The sequence below is a fragment of the Bactrocera neohumeralis genome, chromosome 6, assembly GCF_024586455.1.
Source record: "Bactrocera neohumeralis isolate Rockhampton chromosome 6, APGP_CSIRO_Bneo_wtdbg2-racon-allhic-juicebox.fasta_v2, whole genome shotgun sequence".
Taxonomy (NCBI): Eukaryota; Metazoa; Arthropoda; class Insecta; order Diptera; family Tephritidae; genus Bactrocera; species Bactrocera neohumeralis.
The window spans coordinates 68,259,907-68,274,752 of NC_065923.1; the positions used below are offsets into that span (position 1 = coordinate 68,259,907).

General features: G+C 28.3%; 1 protein-coding gene across 17 annotated transcripts in view; it reads left to right on the top strand.

Annotated features, from left to right (window-relative positions):
- The window catches only part of LOC126763781 (rab11 family-interacting protein 3), a 170,013-nt gene that overhangs the window by 113,894 nt on the left and 41,273 nt on the right, over nucleotides 1-14,846 (top strand). The window contains exon 1 of one of the 17 annotated variants that reach the window (XM_050481569.1): nucleotides 1,048-1,831. The exons of 13 other annotated variants lie outside the window; for them this stretch is intronic. The gene's annotated coding sequence lies outside the window, so the exon portion shown is untranslated. Of the gene's footprint in view, nucleotides 1-1,047; nucleotides 1,832-6,109; nucleotides 6,273-14,846 lie in introns of those variants that run through there. 3 more of the 17 variants (XM_050481572.1, XM_050481571.1, XM_050481570.1) reach the window with 3 other exon arrangements.

Genomic DNA, 14,846 nt, shown 5'->3' on the forward strand with positions numbered 1-14,846 from the left:
GCACAAGAGACAAAAGCTCGTAGTACATTCTTCAGCTCGAATCTATCCAGCTATCTACCGGAGAGACATATAGTACATAATCTACTTCAACAAATGTAAGAGAAATTCAATTAAATATATCTACATATCTACTAGGTAGGCACTGATAAGTACCACAACTAGGATTTTAATAGATATGAGTTTACAAAATATAATAGCATAGATTTCTAAAAGCTCAGAGATGAACAGAAAAAACAAAAACATATGAGCCCTACGCGGACAACACGCTTTTCACGTTAAAGCTTTTAAGAGAGAAAATGTATCTACCTTTAAGCTTTCTTTATCTGTTAAATATACTAAGGTCCTCACTTTCGAAACGTCAATGAAGAAATATCCCAACATATTTCAGGTTCCAAGCTACACAGTCGATATTATTCATAAACTGAAAACCAGTCAACTCGCGAGTTCAACTGGTATGGCTAGGTTCAACCATAGATTTTGCTGATTTTTTATACTTTTAAGCGCTTCTTCCATACTTTTCTCAAAAAAAAAAATATTTTCCGAAACAATTCTACATTTGTGTGAAAAATTCATTCTTTGCTTGGACAAACTACCATAAGTATGGTTGCTCAACTACTTATTTTTCCGACCTTTTTGCATTCATTTTCCCCAACTTTTTTTTTAACCTTTTTTTACCTCTTTTCACAGCGGCTACCTTGTATTTGCTTAGTTTCTTTTCTTGCTGCGCTCAGTTTCTTTGCCGGCTTTGTGCAACTAACTTTCTTAGAGCAACGCCAGCGGCTTCGCTACTCACATTTATGCTTGTGTACCGTAACTGCGTCGTGCAATGAGCACCCAGAGCCATTACCCTGCCACTAATGCCTCACCGTAGACACAACTCACGCTACACAGCACCCCACCCACCAGCGCGTCACCGCCACAAGTCAACCTAACTGGCTGGCTGGTTGACTGGCTACTCGTTTCGCCCGGTTCCCAGTTCTTTTGCTTTGCCATTTGTTTGGTTCGCTCACCAGCACTACACTGTGGCGTCGCCAGGCCAACGCCGCTCAGATTGTGTTCAACTCTGGCCGCGTAAACATTGCTCGTTGCTCTGCACGCTTGACTCGCCGTATGCATACGATCAACGCTTCGCACGGCAAACGGTTCGTTGTGGATATCGTGTTTTTCATGCGATTGTAAAAGAAAATATACGCCGAGCGGGTTTTATTATTATTGCTGTTGTTTTTTTTTGCGGTTTGCATTGCGCCTGCTTGTTTCGTGCGTGTGTTTGTTATTATTGCCGTATTTTTGCGCTGCAAATTTGAAAATATAATTTTTGCATTTTTCTTGTTCTTTTTTTGTGTTTTGTGGTTGTCATTTTGACCCCCACAACGCATGCCGGCAACAACATTATGTACACTAGCGCATTAAATACATAAGTGCAGTCGACTTGTAGTACACGGCTAGTGCAAATTCTTGTTGTTGTTATTTCCGTTTTTGTGCAACGTAAAGCATATATAATTGCAGCGCTGTCTGGGTAGAGGGCAGGAGTGGTATCGCCGCCTCCGCCACCACCAGCATGCTATAGCCTAGGCTGCGCCGTTGGTCAACAATGCCAAATCGCGCGTCGTTGGCAACGCGTGTACAACGAAAGCGTCGCCATGCTTTCCTTCTTCCTAATCCGCTTATCTTGAAAATGACTACTTTCGTTAATTTTGTTGGCAAATTAAAACTAAATGTTGGTTAGTGTGTGTTTTTGCTTTGCTATAACGGCAAACGGCCGTGGAAAAAATGAAATTTGTAAATAAATAAATAAATGTGTGTACAAAGCTGAAAATTGTGTAAAATAAAAGTAAGTAGGATGGGTGAAAATAAATATGCGTGTGTTTGTTTGTATAAAACAAAAAGAAATAAATAAATAAATGAAGAAATTTGGCTATGCTAATTTCAGAAATTAGTAAATTATGTGAAAATGAGTGAAAGGTGCAAACTGATAATGATCGACATGCGGAAAACTGACAGTCAGACGAAAGCGCAAAGTAAATAATGAAAATATAAATAAAAATATAAGCTAAAACAGACATATTATTAATAAAAAAAATTAAAGTCAATAAAAATAAATTAGTTAAAAGAAATATTACATTAAAATTTATTTTAGAAATAAAAAACAACTCAAAATTTAAAATTAATACAAAAATCGCAAAAAAATAAAAAATTTAAATAAATAAAATGGCGCTAAGAACATAAATTTAAAACATCAAAAAAAAATTAATAATAAAAAAATTAAAAAAAAATTAATAATATAAAAAATTTAAACAAAAAATTAAATAATATCTATGTACATATGTAAATTAAAGAATTAAAAAAAAATTAAATAAATTAACTATATATTGAAAAAAATAAATTTAAAATCAATAAAAAATTTAAAATTTAAAAAATTATAAAAAAATAAACTAAATAAAATTAAAATTAAAAATTAAAAAAATTTAAATAAAAACTAAATAAAATAATAAAAAATAAATATGAGTACATACATATATAAAAGAAATTAAACAAAATTTAAAAATTTTAAATAAATATAATTAATTATTAAGAAATTAAAATCTACAAAAAATATAAAATTAAACAAAAAAATAAAATAAAATTAATATAAACAATGAATAAATTGAGAAAAATTAAATAAAAAATTAAAACAAAATAAAATATATGCATATCAAAAAAAAAATTAAGCAAAGCTGAAAAATAAAAATTAATTTAAAAATGAAAAAAATAAGTAAATTAAATAAATCATAAATTTATGATCTAGAAAATATTAAAAATGAAATAAAATGATCAAAAATAAATAAAAAATTAAAATTAATAATTAATTAATAATAATAATATTAATTGTTTAATATAAACTTTATTTAATTATTATTATTTTTAATAATTATTTTTTAACTTTGTTAATTCCCTAATTTATGTGTCCTAAATATTTACTTTTATATTTAATTTCTTCAGCTTTTTTTAATTTTTTAATATTCTAAAATATGTATTTTAATTTTTAATAATTTTAATAGAACTACATTTTTAATTTTTTAAATATTTATTAATTAACTGACCACAGATAATAAAATAACACTAAATATTAATATTCAACACATATACTATAAAATAAATATAATAAATATTAGATATATTTTAAATACATAATAAAAATAAAAATAAATTTAAATCCACTAAAAATAAAAAAAAAATAAAGATAAAATGAAATATTTGAATTTTAAAAAAATAAAATAAAATTAGTAAATATTCAAAAATCATAAATTTAAAATTTTTTAAAATGAAACACAAAAAGAATTAAATAAAATGAATATTTAAAATTTTATAAATTAAAAATAAAATTAATAATAAATATTTGTTGCATTTCAAAAATTAAAAAAAAAGAAAATTAAAATAAAATATAAATAAAATAAGTAAAAAAATTCAAAAAAACTGAAAACAGGGAAAAATAAAAAGTAGTAATTATAACAGAAAAAAATAAATAAATGTAAAAAATTTCTATTCAAAATGTACAAAAAATATTAAATTTATAAAATTGAAAAAAAAAAACCGAGCAAAAAGTTTAAAAAGCGAAATAAAATAAAATTAAAATATACAAAATAAATATAAAAAAACTAAAAAATAAAATAAAATAAATAATCATAATTAAGTAAAATAATGTCAATAATTATAAAAAATTTAAACTAAAAATAAAAAAAATGTATATATCAAAAAAATCAGTTAAGAAAGAGAAATAAATAAATATAAAAAATTTAAATTCAAAATATACCAAAAATATTAGATTTATAAAATTAAAAAAAAATCAATCAAAAACTTTAAAAGAGAAATAAAATAAAATTAAAATATACAAAATAAATATAAAAAAATTAAAAAAAATCAAAAATAAATAACAGTATTTAAGTAAAATAAAGTCAATAATTATAAAAAATTTAAACTAAAAATAAAAAAATAATATATTTAAAAAATATCAGTTAAGAAAGAGACATAAAAAAATAAACAAAATGAATAAGTGAAAAAATATAAAATAAAATCAATATATATTGTTTTAAATATAAAAAGTAGAAATATAAATTCAATTAACAAATCAAATAAAAAAAACAACAAAGAATACAAATAAATAACAATAAAAGAAAACAAAGTGAAATGAAACCAAATAAAAAATTGATAAGAAATTAATTTTTATAATTACAATAATAATAATAACAACAAAAATTTCATCAATGCTTTATGACATTTGTTGTTTGCCGCTTTTTGCATTCGTCTTTCTGCTGTCATATAACAATCTTTATTATTAAAGCTGCAAACAATCGCTGTGCCAAAAATTTAGCAAAGAAATATACATATGCATGTATTTGCCGGAAATGCTATTAAATAAATATAGTACATCATATATACATACATATGTACATATGCGCTGAAAATTGTGTGTTTCTAAATATGAAAATGAATAATGCACGTTTATAGTGAAAAGTCATGAGTTTTGCCAACAATATTTGAAGAGCTTGCATTAGCTATAAAAATATCGCCTGTCTTATGTAAGTTGGCTGCAGATAATAAAAGTGGTGATTAATTTAAATTTTGTACATAAAGTTGTGCCTAAAGATGATACGAAAATTGAGAAGAAATTTTGTGCAAAATTGAGTGTTATTTATTTTTACTATTTGGGGATTTAAACTAAAAAATATATATATTTTTTGAGTAATAATTAATTGCAAGAAGCAAACGCGTTCACTAAGGCTGCACCGAAACTCGAGTACCCTTTAGAGGGGCATTTCTTATGGTATAAGGTGTATAAAAAGGTTTTTATGTTGATTTTGATAGATCAGTTTGTATGGCAGCTATATGCTATAGTGATCCGATCTGAAAAATATTTCCGGAGATTCTAGTAGTGCATCGATTATTCGTGCGAAATTTCGTGCAGATATCTTGTCAAATAAAAAAGTTTTCTATATAAGAACTTGTTTATGATCGATCAGTTTGTATGGCAGCTATATGCTATAGTGACCCGATCTGAACCATTTTTTCGGAGATTGTAGGGCTATCTTGGGCAGTAATATGTCTCAAATTTTGTGATGATATCTTGTCAAATAAAAAAGTTTTCTATGCAAGAACTTAATTTTGATCGATCAGTTTGTATGGCAGCTATATGCTATAGTTGTCCGATTTAAACAATTTATTCAGATTTAATAATAAAAAATATTTACCAAATTTCGTAAAAATATCTCGTCAAATAAAAAATTCTTCCAAACAAGCACTTGATTTTGACTGATCAGTATGTCAGACTATAAATTAGAATAAAGATGTTTAAAGCAAAAACAAAAATAATGCCGGTTATTTTTAATTTATTGATCATAGCCTCTCATTTGCTTCGAAAAATTAATTTTCCAACAAAAAGTTGTAAATAAACAACTCATTTGAGTGATCGCACCGCTCGCACTGACATACAAACGCCATAAAATTCTGCAAAATTTCGCTCAATACTAGCGAATAATTATTTTTAAATTTCATGCGACTGAAATGCTCTATTATTTTCAATACACTTTTCAATACTGACTTTTGTTTACACAAGCGCAAAATTCCTAGCGAATTCTCAAACAAACAGATGCTCACAGCAATCTTTTGTTTATTTCGCTGCCGATCGTTAAAAGCGATCGTACAACTTATACACAAACATCTGCGCCGCTCCTTGACGTTTCGGCATGTAGTAAATATGTACTTAAATAATTTACGAGCATAGAACTCACTCAGAACTTGCACAGCCAAACACACTTCCAAGTAGCCAATAGCCACTCGCCTCCCATTGATATAAAGTGCGGCCGCTTTGGGGGTTGCATGAACGCCTCAGCTCAATACGAAACCGCTACAAATACAAAAACAACAAGTACAAACGCGACTGACTTCCACTGACTCTCCTACACGCCGCTCTGGATGGCAGGAGGGTGTGCTGTATTTTAATGTTTGCTTTTGTGTGTGTGTAGGTGCCTTATTCTGTCTTGGCGACGCACAGCTGGTTTTCCTCACAGTCGACCGACTAATGTACATTTGTATGTATGCCATACAATAGTTAGTAGCATTCTGTTTACGCTCGCGTGCTCAGCGTTCGTCCATTTGGCCGTGAATCAGTTTTGAGATCGCATTTTCGAAGATCAAACGTGCAGATCGGCGGGTGATTTTTAAACGAAAAATTATTGGAAAAATATTTTTTTCCCGTTTACTGTGCGGCGTTGTGGGAAAATATTGTAAATATTTCTGTTAGTGTTTTGTTTTTGTTGTAAAGTAAATAGAAAAGCTCAAAGCAAGCTCAAGTTTGGGGAGAAAAAAATTTGTGTGAAGGAAAATATGTGGTGAAATACAGAAAAAAATAATTTTTTGGAAAAAAATTTACAACAAAAATAAAAGTTTTTTTCGCAGAAACTTACAACAAAAATAAAAAAAAAAACAAAAATTGTGCAAAATATTAAAAAAATAAAAAATTTAACCTCAAAAACTGTGATTTTATAGTTTCCAACGTATAAAATTATGCAAAATATCTCAAAAAAAGTATATTCAATAACAAGTTTCCAAAAGTATCTTTAAAACTTTCAGAAAAAATGGTATTTCAAAAAATTCAGAAAAAAATTTAGAAAACATTTTTTTGCAAATTTTTTTATGGAAACATCTTTTGATCAAATATTTCAGAAAACAATTTTTGAATTTTTTTTTTACTTTTGGATAAAAAATTTCTGTAATTTTTGATTCATATTTTTGAAATATTTTTTTTTTAATGTTTTAAGCATTTATTTTTTGAAAAGTATTTTTTGGAAATATTAATATATGAAATATTTTTTTAAGTATTGGAAATTATTTTGGAATTTACTTTTTTGAAAGTTTTTTAAATAACCTTGTAAACAATTTTTTATAATATTTGTTTGAAAAAATACAAATATTGTTTTTAGGATTTAACTAAATATTATAAAAACAAATTGGGAAAATATCTTTTCTTATTATTACTTTTTAAATAAATATCTTCGTCACATTGTTTTAATACCGTCTGAAAACTTTTTTTGAAAATCTATATTTTTTTAAATATTTTTAGCGTTTTTGAAAATATTTTTTCCGAAATATTTTAAAAATAATTTTCAAAATTTTTTTTTTTGAAAATATTTATATATTTAAATTTTTATTTAATTTTTTGGAAATATTTTTGGAAAACATTTTTTGAAACTTTGAATTTAATTTTTGAAAATAATTATATATTTTTGAAATGTTTGTAACGTTTCGGAAAATATTTTTTTCGAAATTTTTTAAAAATAATGTTGGAAACTTTTTTTGAAATTATATATTTAAATTTTTTTTAAGTTTTTGGAAAATAATTTATTTATTTTTTAAAAATATTTTCGAAAACAAAATCTTTTTTTGGAAATATTTGTAAACTATTTTTGATGGTTTTTTTGAAAATATCTTTAGAAATACTAAACTTTTTTTTCAATAAATATGCCGCCACATTGGCTGTATAACGTCTGAAAACTCTCGCACGTTGAAGTATTTAATTGTAGATTATCATTATGATAATTACAAAGTTCAATTTTCCAAGCTTGCACCAATTAGCCATACAGAAAGTGCGCACCAAGTACAACAGTGAAATAAATACTGTGAAAATAGCATGAAGCGATCACGCTGACAGTTCTAGCTACAAGCATAAATACAAAACAAAACTTATAAATATATTTTTGGACTGCAACTGATAATTAACGGAAATTCGAAGAACATTATTATCAATTTATGCATCAAATAGGAAAAATTTAATAAATTTCGCGTTGCCAACCACATTCAATGCATGCAAATTACAATGCAAATTTTGTAATTGAGTTGTTGTTGGCTGAGTAAATTGATACACCCTATTTGTTTTGAAATATGACACATGCTGGCGTGCCTGAAAGTTATCTAATGTCTGTATTGTATGTAAATATATACTCATCGATAACTTAGCCCATAAGTACATACATACAAATATGGGCCTCTGAAATATAATACAAATGTGAGACTGTAGTGGCGTTTGTAAATTCAGTTGGAAATTACTCAATACTCTGCTAATCTGGTTTTTTATTGAATTTTGAATTATGTTTCAACATACTAAGTTGCTGATAAGACTGGTATACTATATATGCATAAGTACATACTGTAGTGCATATATAATATAAGTATATATATTTATATGTACATGTATTAATATATGTCTGATGCAGAGCAAAAAGCTTGTCATCAAAGTACATATTTTTGACTTTGACTGTGATTAAATTAATTTTTCAATATAGTTTTCTAAAGAAATATGAAATAGCATTGATAAAAGTAAATTTCGTAAATAACACAGACCTTGTAAAGAATATAAAGTCGTATTTGTAGATGGCACAAGTCGCTTGTATTTACTTATTGTTCACATAATCCTCTACAGTAAAACTCTGGAAGAGGTATCGATTGTGAGGTCACAGATTCTGTTGAAATTCCCGTCAAGGCATCTTACTCATGGACCTAGTAACTGAGCTCCATCTCGTATCGCAAATAACGAAAACTGGTCTACGTGTATCTTATTGGCCTACCAGACGAACCTAACTTAACCTAAAATCAAAATTAAACAAACCTTCGTTTAGTGATCTCCATTCGGTTTTGAAATGATCTGAAACTTTTTTTTCTACTTTTTAGCGGTTCTTATTGGGTTACATGGGTTTCCTCAGCATTTTTTCAACTATTATGAAAATTGGATTGTTGGCAGACATCTTTCATCCAAGTATTTAAGAATTGTATGTCAAAGACCTGTGTAAAATTTCATGAAGATCGGTTGAGTAGTTCTCGAGAAATCTTTCCAACCGAATTCAAAAACACAGTTTTAAGAAAAACGTGTTTAAAACGGCGCACTAAGCCTTTCTAGCCTCTAGCGCACAAGTTCTCAAGGCTGTAGCTCCGAAAAATCTTTAAAATTGAGGACAATATTCTAGAGGTGTTCTAGAATTTAATAAGAATAAAAAAAACCGGTTTTTTGAAACCCGCAAACCCATGTGACCTCTTAAGCATATTATTCTTAAAACTCCATAGCTCTAAATGCCCTTTATTATTGATCACACATTGTTCATAATGTTCCTCGCTCCTTAGCGCAAAAGTTGTCGGCCTCGAGCTGCGTTCTTATTCTTCATTACATTTGCTGGTTTGATCGCCATTTCTTGGTCGGATATAAATCCGATTGCATATTGGTTACGTAGCCCCGACACTCGTGGGTACGATCTGCTAGATTCTGTTGGAGAGTTGTTTGAGCATAATATATAAAAAAATATCCAATGATCTTTGAAATTTCTCGCAAATAGGTTGTAAAAAATTTGTCTAATTCTGCTATATTTTGTTGCTGTAATGACGTTCTGTGAGTTTATGGTAGCAACTTTTTTGGTATACTCTTAGTGATTTTCTGTCATACTTTTTGGTTTAGAAACAAACTGAAAAATTTTGATGATTTAGAGTAAAGCAGAATTTAAATTTACATTTTGAATTGGTTCTCCCAGTACTTTTATGTCGCAAAATTAGAGATGTTTTGATTATTTCCAGTATCGCTGTATTTTCGGTCTCTTCTCAGAACCTTGAGTTCAAAACAGTTTTTGATAGCCATCCAAAAAACCTATAAATAGGTGCTTGGCCTTCGGTAGATGGTGATAAGCCTTTGAAAGCATCTTTGATTAGTGTTTTTGGTCTCTTCTCAGAACATTGAGGTCAACTGAGTCTTCGATAGATGTCCAAAAACCTATTAATAAGTGGTTGATATTCGATAATTGGTAACAATCCTTTGAATTAATTTTTGCTATTGAAAATCTTTTCATTGAACTCATTAACCTTTTTCCTACATATGTTCTCAAACTTATAGAAGTCTTTTATGTTGAATGATATTAAAACAAACTCAACATATAGTACCAGAAGCTCGATCTAGAAAAGTTTTGAAGGAAAAGTATCAGCGAGTTAAAACTTTTCTTGTTAACCTTTTACTTTCCAGTAAGTCTGTGCTATAATCTTCCACAAAAAGGACTCTCTAAAATAACTTAAGATTGCACTAAAATGGTTACTATTATTTTGTGGTTTTTTTCATAATTTCATATACTCTCCAATACTCTCTGTACTCTTTACTGAACATTTTCGTTCGCAAGGAAATGCAATTACCAATTCTCAACTGATTTAATTATTAATTTTATATTAGCTTTGAGGGATTACTTAATCAAATATAGTATAAAGCAATTTCAAACAACAAAATCATGAATAAATGGTGGCTTATTCCGAAAATTGATTGAAAAATATTTTTAATAGTCAATTTCACAAAACAAAATATTACAGTACGTAATTGAGTTAACCACTTATTGCTTTTCGATTATGCTTGAAAACATTGTACTATTATGTTTACATAACAAATAACCCCTCTCAAGCGTAAAGTGCTTACGTTTGAACTATAAATTTTAGAGCAAATTGAGTTGAAACACTTGAGTAGTGGATGTGAACTAAAACGCCACTTAATTTGCCGCAAAGCCATACGAAACACACCTTTTTCATCGAAACAAATAAATAATATCGAAAAAATTGTAAAATAGTGCAGCAAATGCATTTCCGAACTTTCCAAAGCAGCAAAGCTTTAAAGTATGCTCATTCATTTCAAATGCATGCATTTGGTTGAAAATTTATTTGTAAACAAAAAATCAATAGCTCATTAAAAGCACTCGAATGCAGTGGCTGCAATGCAATAATTGATGCACTTTAAACAGCTTGATCTTGCGTAATTGAAGCTTAAAAAATTAATAGACACAAATTGGCGATCACTATAATGTACGATCGGATAAGTGGTATTACATATGTACTCGTATGTATAAAACATACATATGTATATATAAATAACAACAATATACTATTAGTTGCAGCGGCACTTGGGAAATTTTTATGGATGTAAAGATGCTGGAGTGTTGAGCAGCCTATGAATGCTCGCTGGTTTTGCCAAGAGGGTGAAAGAGGCTGCCCGTTAGAGAGTGACACAAGTGAATGTTGAAAGGAAGTGCATACGATTTTCTCTTATTTATTGACTTTTAACATTTGGGAAGTGGAAATGAAAAGCAGTTTCATAATAGTTGCGCTTTGTTGTTGTTGTTTTTGTAATTGCTCGCTCCGGCGGTTATGCATTTAATTGATTACATTCATTAGCGCTCGCTTCAGCGCTGTTATCATTCAATGTTATTAATAGATTGAGCGCGAGAGAAATTGGGAGAGAGGAGATAATAGCATAGTGTATATTATGGATTTGTTTTAATAGACTACAAAAGTCAGTTTTACAAAGTTATACATAAATTAAATGATGCCGTAAATTAAAAATAAGAGATAAAACTTAAAATGGATGTATAAAATAAAAATAAATAAAATAAAATAAAATAAAATAAAATAAAATAAAATAAAATAAAATAAAATAAAATAAAATAAAATTAAATTAAATTAAATTAAATAAAATAAAATAAATAAAATAAAATAAAATAAAATAAAATAAAATAAAATAAAATAAAATAAAAATTAAATAAAATAAAATAAAATAAAATAAAAAATAAAATAAAATAAAATAAAATAAAATAAAATAAAATAAAATAAAATAAAATAAAATAAAATAAAATAAAATAAAATAAAATAAAATAAAATAAAATAAAATAAAATAAAATAAAATAAAATAAAATAAAATAAAATAAAATAAAATAAAATAAAATAAAATAAAATAAAATAAAATAGAATAAAATAAATTAAATGAAAGAAAATAAAGGAAAATATAAAAGATTTAAATTAAAGAAAGAAAACTAAATTAAATTGTATAAAAATAATAAATTTGAAATCAAATGAAATTATTTAAATATAATAAAACAAAGGAAAATAATATAATATAAATTTAAATTGAAGTACGAAAACAACAAAATATAAATTGTACAGAAATAAATAAATTTGAAATCAAAAGAATTCGTTTAGTTAAAAATTAATTTAAGTAGAATTAAATGCAATAATCTAAAGTAAATAAAATATAATGAATTTCAATAAATAAATTAAGGAAACATAATTAGTTTACTGAAGGGAAAATTAGACTTTTAAGCAAAAGCATGAATACCACATTTTAAAATTATTAAGTTTGATGAAAAAGTTAAAAATGTTGATAATAATTGATATAATTTTGTTGAAAAATCAGAAAACAAGTGAAAACGCAGCTATTAACTTTCACAAATAAAAGCTTTCTTTACAAAACTTGATTTTGGTCAATCGATTTGTATGGGAACTATACGCTATAGTATTCCGATCTGCATAATTTCTTCAAATATTGTGGCATTGTCTTAGAAAATAACTTTTGGCGAGTTTCGTGAACATAGCGTGTCAACGTAAAAAGCTTTCCATACAAGTACTAGATTTTGATCATGCTGTTTGTATGGCAGCTATATGCTAAAGTGGACCGATCTGTACAAATTGCTCGGAAATAAGAGAGTTGCATTGAAGAGAAATTCATGCCGAATTTCGTGCAGATATCTCCTACAATTAAAAAGTTTTCCATACAAGCATTTTAGTCCGATCGTTCAGTTTGTACGGTAGCTATATGCTAAAGTGGTCCGATATAAATAATTTCTTAGGAGCTTACATCATTGCCTTAAAGAGCAATCCGTACCAAATTTCGTACAGATATCTCGTTAAATGAAAAAGTTTTCCATACAAGCATTTTAATCCTATCGTTCAGTTTGTATGGCAGCTATATGAAATAATGGTCCGATACCGTAGTTTTCGACAAGTGATTACGACCTTCGGGTGAAAAGAACATGTGCAAAATTTCAAATCGATGTGTCGAAAATTGAGGAGCTTGCCATATACATACATAGAGACTGATGGACGGTCATGGCTGAATTGACTCAGCTGATCACGCTGAACATGAACATATAAACAATTACATATACTTACATATTTTTTTTGGGACCGCCGTCAGAGTTTCCTTCTAGGTGTTACAAACTTCGTGGCTTACTTAATGTACGCTGTTCAGGGCATAAAAAAACTGTGTATCAGATATAACCCTGCAATTATTATAAAAAAATAATGCCCATTAAAACTTGGTAATAATTTAAAATATTTCTTTCCACATATAGATAAAATAATTGTATGTATATATTGCATGTGTTCCACCCTTTCTCTTCGCTTTACAAATTTATGCATAACATGGCTTAACGATTTCCACTTACATGCCTCATGGTATGTACTACACAGTCGTATTTTTCCGACAAGCTCTAGAGTTGCAGCTTATTTAAATTTTTTAATTACTCTATATAGGTTTTCTTAGAGTTAATTAGAAAAAACATGTCTTTGGCGTGCAATAACCAACTACTAATCCATATTTGCATTAAATATCTCCTTTGCTGTCGTGCAACGTTGAGGCTGCACTCTTTGCAACACCCGCAAATGCAGACACCCTTTACTAGCGCACTTCATAAGGTGCTGTTTACCGTTATTATTACTTGTGGCAAGTAAATTGTATGAGTTCAAAAATTTTCACAAAAAATTTTCACATGTGTTTGTGTATGTGTTGTCTGTATGCAAATGAAAATGAAAGTAACATATTTTCCATTTGCTAAATTTTAATTATCACTAATGTCTGGCAGGCAAACAGTTCGGCAGCTGTTTGGCGTTTGTGGGTGTTGCGGATTTATAGTTTTTCTTAAATTGTTTTTTTTTTTTTTTGAAATTTTCCTTTTTGGCATCTCCGAACATGCGGTATTGTCATGCAACATGGTGTTGCATGCAATTGGCAATGCTGATTAGCTGTGTGCAACACTGCTTGGTAGCCAAGCCATGGCTTTTGGGGTGGGCCGTTTAGAAAAGAAGTTCAATGACTTTTGTGGCAAAGGAAAATAGCGTTTGAAAGGCGTCGAAAATTGCTACTTTCTTAAAAATAAGTTTGTTTTATTCAAATTAATGGAAATGGCAGGTTACAGTTATATATTTTTTAAACAGTTTGGTTAATGGTCTATCAAAATATAGCAATTTTTTTGTACTTAAGTAGATATATTTTTAAAATATGTTTTCTTATAGCATTTTAATAGTCTTAAAAACCAAAGAAATCTACAAACATAATTAGAGGTTAGGATCTTCTGCCTTACGAATTTTCATTAAATATATCTCCTCGAACAATTATAAATTTAAAAAAGTAAAACTTAGAAATACCAGAAAGTCCAGAAAAACAAAAATTTTTAAAATATATATTCGCAAAATCTATGTCGTCTCCTCTCTCTCTCTCTCTCTCTCTGTCCTCAAAGTAAACCCCTTAGGCCCAATACACTTGTTACAACGTTTTTTCCAATCTTCGAAACAGTTGATAAAGTCCAGTTCCGGAATAGCCTTCAATGCGTGTAGCGATTCACGTTTAATGTCTTCTATTGACTTAAAACGGTTTCCACGGAGCGGTCGTTTGACTTTGCGGTATAGTCAGAAGTCACATGGAGCTAAATCATGGTGGTTGCGGCACGATATTGGCTTAAAATTTGGCGAAAAACTCACGAAGAAAGATATGCGACGGCGCAATATCGTGGTGCAAAAACCAAGAGTTGTCGGTCCATAATTCCGGCCTCTTTTTATGAAAGCTTCTCTTAAACGACGCATAACACTCAAGTAGTATTCCTTGTTGATAGTTTGGCCAGTCGGAAGGAGTTCAAAGTGCACCACACCTCAAAAATCGAAGAAAACTGTCAACATAGCCTTTATTTTTGAACTGCTTTGACGTGGTTTTTTGGGTTTCGGCTCACTTATGCCACGATATTCGACCGATTGAT